General features: G+C 44.6%; 1 protein-coding gene across 6 annotated transcripts in view; it reads left to right on the forward strand.

Moving 5' to 3' along the window:
* The window catches only part of TERF2IP (TERF2 interacting protein), a 57,155-nt gene that overhangs the window by 26,514 nt on the left and 24,792 nt on the right, over window positions 1-5,849 (forward strand). For 2 of the 6 annotated variants that reach the window (XR_013411232.1, XR_013411237.1), the window contains one exon: window positions 1,956-2,218. The exons of 1 other annotated variant lie outside the window; for it this stretch is intronic. The gene's annotated coding sequence lies outside the window, so the exon portion shown is untranslated. Of the gene's footprint in view, window positions 1-856; window positions 2,219-5,849 lie in introns of those variants that run through there. 3 more of the 6 variants (XR_013411233.1, XR_013411234.1, XR_013411235.1) reach the window with 3 other exon arrangements.

A 5,849-nucleotide genomic window follows, 5' to 3' on the forward strand; every position in this document is an offset into this window, starting at 1 on the left:
TTTTCTCAAAAAAAAAAAAAAAAGAAAAAGACTTATAACTACAGTCCAGGGCTTGCTTCTTTGGGAGAGTTCATAAACAAAAACTGTTTTTTTTTTTTTTTTTTTTTTTTTTGAGACAGAGTCTCACTTTGTTACCCAGGTTGGAGTGCAGTGGTACAAGCTTGGCTCACTGCAACCTCTGTCTCCTGGGTTCAAGCGATTCTCTTGCCACAGCCACCTGAGTGGCTGGGATTACAGGCATGTGTCACCATGACTGGCTAGTTTTTGTATTTTTGGTAGAAATGGGATTTTGCCATGTTGGCCAGGCTAGTCTCGAACTCCTGACCTCAAGTGATCTGCCCACCTCGGCTTCCCAAAATGCTGAGATTATAGGTGTGAGCCACTGTTCCCAACCAAAAAGGACTCTTAAATGCAGATTTCTGATAACTTTGGAGATTGTGCCATTGGATTAGAGAGAAAACTTCCAGGGCATGAATGGAAAGGCGGACATGTTCATAAATATTGCTGACCTATTTTGAAGCAGAGCAAGGAGTTGATTGCATGGACTGGACTAATGGAGGACTGAAATAAATTTTTATTGCTTTTTGTTGCTGTTGTTTGTTACGAACATTGCTGATTCTTCAGAGTCTGGAGAGTTTTTTTTTTTTTTTTTTTTTTTGAGCTATTTATAGCCTTTAAAAATTGAGTAGAGTATACTCTTGTAAACAGAATTTGAGGCATATTTCTCTCTCTGCCTAATTTCTCAAGAACTTGTAAATTAATTGTGACTGTTCTTAATTCCTGGCAACATGTTTGCATAAGTGCAATAAGAATCTGTTTTCTGGCTGGGTGCGGTGGCTCATGCCTGTAATCTCAGCACTTTGGGAGGCTGAGGCAGGTGGATCACGAGGTCAGGAGATCGAGATCATCCTGGCTAACATGGTGAAACCCTGTCTCTACTAAAAATACAAAAAATTAGCCGGGCACAGTGGCTGGCGCCTGTAGTCCCAGCTACTAGGGAGGCTGAGGCAGGACAATGGCGTGAACCCGGGAGAGCTTGCAGTGAGCTGAGATTGCACCACTGCACTGTAGCCTGGGGGACAGAGTGAAACTCTGTCTTAAAGAAAAAAAGCCGGGCGCGGTGGCTCACGCCTGTAATCCCAGCACTTTGGGAGGCCGAGGCGGGCGGATCACAAGGTCAGGAGATTGAGACCATGGTGAAACCCCGTCTCTACTAAAAATAGAAAAAATTAGCCGGGCGCAGTGGCGGGCGCCTGTAGTCCCAGCTACTCGGGAGGCTGAGGCAGGAGAATGGCGTGAACCCGGGAGGCGGAGCTTGCAGTGAGCCGAGATTGCGCCACTGCACTCCAGCCTGGGCGACACAGCAAGACTCCGTCTCAAAAAATAAAAGAAAAAAAAAAGAAAAAAAAAAAAAGAATCTGTTTTCTTTTATAATGGGACACAGTTTGAGGAACTGGTTATTTTCCCAGGGCTTTGACTGAAATGCCTTTGTGAGAGGTTCTAGCAAGGCCATTTTAGGAGTGGCTATGTGGACAATGATTCTTGCTGCATTTGTGAGGGTAATCAGGCCAAGTATATGGGACTGAAGCTTTTTTTGCAGGTAGGTTGGTTCTGCTGTGATTTTTCTTTGGCAGAAATTGGGAACTGGAGAGAGAAAGACTGTGTTTCTGAAGAAAACTACAGTATTAGATTAACCTTTGATTCCTGGGTAGCCACGTGGTCGCCCATGGTATGGAGCTGCCGACAACATTCTTCCTCAGCGTGAAGGAGCCAGTAAGATTGGCGATCAGATTCCTCACGATTGAGGAATCAATAATAGAAAAAGGGGACTGGACTGAAATTGACCCAATAGTCTTATAGACAGTTTTTTTTTTTTTTGAAGAAACATAGAAATCAACCCTTCTGGTCTTAAAGGTTGAAACTTAACATTTGTTTTATCTGAGTTCCTTCCACAGGAAAGAAGCCGCCAGGCCTCTCAAAAAGTATCAAAGAACTGAGGGTCACCAGATCCTCGCATCCAGACGATGGGATGCCAGGCCCTTCATTCATCGTGATTTGTTCCTTACCCTTTCCAAGTTCCTGTTGTCCCATGCATAGTTAACGTTTCTTCCCTGCTATATAAACCCCTAATTTAATCAGTAAGAGTGATGAATTTGAGACTGATCTCCTGTCTCCTCAGCTGTAAGTGCCCAATTAAAGCCTTCTTCTTTGGCAATAATCATTGTCTCAGTGATTGGCTTTCCATGTGGCCAGCAGCAGGACCTAGACTGAACCCCTGGTATTTTGGTAACATGAACATAAACTGGTCCTGGCTAGTTTTAGAGTCAGATAATGAAGGCAAAAAGAATCTTCAGCAAAGTTTCCCTTTTAAAAAAAAGCAGCCCCCTAATCATTTCTTTTCTAACAAAAAGGCTTTTCTATGCCTTTTCTCATCTCTTCGCCTTCTGAAACTCCCCAAATTTGAATATTTGTTCACTTAATAATATCCCATATGTCATGTAGGCTTTCTTCATTCTTTTATTCTTTGCTTTCTTTTTTTTTTTTTTTTTTTTTGAGACGGAGTCTTGCTCTGTTGCCCAGGCTGGAGCGCAGTGACCAGATCTCAGCTCACTGCAAGCTCCGCCTTCCGGGTTCCGGCCATTCTCCTGCCTCAGCCTTCCGAGTAGCTGGGACTACAGGCGCCCGCCACCTCGCCCGGCTAGTTTTTTGTATTTTTTAGTGGAGACGGGGTTTCACCGTGTTAGCCAGGATGGTCTCGATCTCCTGACCTCGTGATCCACCCGTCTCAGCCTCCCAAAGTGCTGGGATTACAGGCTTGAGCCACCGTGCCCGGCTTATTCTTTGCTTTCATCTGACTAAGGTATTTCAAAAGACCTGTCTTCAGCCAGTTGTGGTGGCTCACGCTTGTAATCCCAGCACTTTGGTAGGCTGAGGCGGGTTGATTGCTTGAGCTCAGGAATTTGAGACCGGCCTGGGCAATATGGTGAAAACCTGTTTCTACCAAAAATACAAAAATTAGCTCAGTGTGATGGCACATGTGCCTGTAGTCCCAGCTACTCAGGAGACTGGGGTGGGAGGATCACTTGAGCCTGGGAGGTTGAGGCTGAGGTGGGAGAATTGCTTGAGCCCAGGAGGTTGAGGCTGCAGTCAGCCAAGATGGTGCCACTCTACTCCAACCTGGATGACAGAGTGAGACCCTATCTCAAAACAAAACCAAAAACCAAAACACACACTGACAAACAAAACAGAAAAAACAAATATAAAACTTGTCTTTGTAACCTGGGGAACTCTTTTCACATATGTGTTGGAAGTAGGGAGGAGTGACTATTTATACTAAGAGCTCTAATCTTTGCCTGCAAACAAGAATTATCTAGGGGAACAATTTAAAAACAAAACTAGGCATGGTGTTGATACAGGAGGTGGAGAGAAATTATGTAGGCAGATAGTGAGGGTAAAAGGAGCCCCCAGCAAGGTTTCCCTTTTAACAAAAGCAGCCCCAGGCCGGGCGCGGTGGCTCAAGCCTGTAATCCCAGCACTTTGGGAGGCCAAGACGGGTGGATCACAAGGTCAGGAGATCGAGACCATCCTGGCTAATCCGGTGAAACCCCATCTCTACTAAAAAATACAAAAAAATACTAGCCGGGCGAGGTGGCGGGCGTCTGTAGTCCCAGCTACTCCGGAGGCTGAGGCAGGAGAATGGCGTAAACCCGGGAGGCGGAGCTTGCAGTGAGCTGAGATCTGGCCACTGCCCTCCAGCCTGGGCGACAGAGCGAGACTCCGTCTCAAAAAAACAAAACAAAACAAAACAAAACAAAACAAAAAAAACCAAAAGCAGCCCCAAATCTTTTCTAACAAAAAGCAGCCTGAAAAATGGAACCGTAGACATAGATAAGCAAGCTGGAAGCTCGCATGAATAAATGCCAGCAGCTGTGCTAATAGAAAAGGAAAGCCAGGTATGTTCAACATGGAGGCTTTCTTTTCTTTTTTCTTTGTCACTACATGTACAGTGAAAAAGCAGGCAACATGGTGGTGGCCAGGTAGAGAACACATCTGCATAATAAAAGATTTGGATGGGGTAGCCAGCTTCTTTGCATGCTATGCAAATGGTGCATCTGGCCTGACCAATCTTTGGTGCCCTATGTAAATCAGACACCACCTCCTCAAGCTCATCTATAATACCTTCTGCATTTCACTATGCAAGTGGCAATCCATTTTCTCCAGGACCCCTCTCTGCACAGAGAGCTCTTCTCTTTCTTTGGCTTATTAAACTTCCATTCTTAACCTCACTCTGGTGTGTCTGTATCCTAGTTTTCCATGGCCATGGGACAGGGAACCTCAGGTGTTACCCCAGATGATGACACTGCTTCGGTATCAACACTGTTAAATAATTATATCAGAATCTTTTCAGGTAGGCATGCTCCACTAACATGTGTGCATGTGCATGTGTTTTCATTCCCTAGATAAATGAAGGTGCATCTCATATTAGGAGCAACAAATTCAGCTGAGGCTAACTTAGCAATAAATACTGATGTCAAAATATTCTGGCACTTTTGCTTCAGTGTGCAAACCCTACAGAACCCTTTCACATAATGGACACAGACACTGGTAGGGATGTTCACTGCACAACTGTTTGTAGTAGTGCAAACTGGTATCTTTGTAAAACTAGATCTATATATACTGACCTTGTTTCCACACCTTTATATGGAGTTGAAAGCATTGTATAATGGAACAGAATTCAAAAGGATAAGATAAACAAAGAAGTAGTATTTTTCAAGGCTGGGCGTGATGGCTCACACCTGTAATCCCAGCGCTTTGGGAGGCCAAGGTGGGCGGATCATGAGGTCAGGAGTTTGAGACCAGCCTGACCAAGATGGTGAAACCCCAACTCTACTAAAAATACAAAAATTAGCCAGGTGTGGTGGCGCACTCCTGTAATTCCAGCAACTCAGGAGTCTGAGGCAGGCGAATTGCTTGAACCCGGGAAGCAGAGGTTGCAGTGAGCCGAGATTGCACCATTGCATTCCAGCCTGGGCAACAGAGCGAGACTCCATCTCAAAAAAAAAAGAAAAAAAAAAATTTTTTTTCAAAGATATTTTTATTGTTCCAAAGTAAACCCCACATATGTCTTGTGGAGGCTAAAATAACTCTATCTTGGATGCTAACCCATGTGAAAGCAAAGTAAATGTGGCCTGTGAAGAACTCTGTGCTTCTATATTTGAGTACTTGTGGATGAACTGTAACCTAGCTTAATAGGTAGACATTGAAAACCTAACTTAGTAGTATGCATGTGTAACAGTAGCTAAGTCTTGGACAATTCCAGTGGCCATACTTCAACCATTCATACAATGCTGAGTGTTCAAATAAGGCATACACCAAGCTGTAACCAATCCAGCCATCTGTACCTCACTTCCAATTTCTGTATGTCAGAAATTGTCAGGTTGTACCTTTATATTTATTTATTTATTTTGAGACGGAGTCTCACTCTGTCACCAGGCTGGAGTGCAGTGGCGTGATCTCAACTCACTGCAACCTCTGCCTACCAGGTTCAAGTGATTCTCCTGCCTTAACCTTCTGAGTAGCTGGGACTACAGGCATGCGCCACCACGCCCAGCTAATTTTTGTATTTTTAGTAGAGACAGACTTTCACCATGTTGGCCAGGCTGGTCTCGATCTCCTGACCTCGTGATCCGCCACCTTGGCCTCCAAAAGTGCTGGGATTACAGGCGTGAGCCACCGCACCCGGCCAAGTTGTACCTTTTACTGAAGAACTTTGCATTACAGGAGTTGACCTAAAGGCTTGAGGTTTCTACGTATTGCTGGGGCAATTGGCCAAATGGATGACATGGTTC

Source organism: Macaca mulatta, chromosome 20, assembly GCF_049350105.2.
Source record: "Macaca mulatta isolate MMU2019108-1 chromosome 20, T2T-MMU8v2.0, whole genome shotgun sequence".
Lineage (NCBI taxonomy): Eukaryota > Metazoa > Chordata > Mammalia > Primates > Cercopithecidae > Macaca > Macaca mulatta.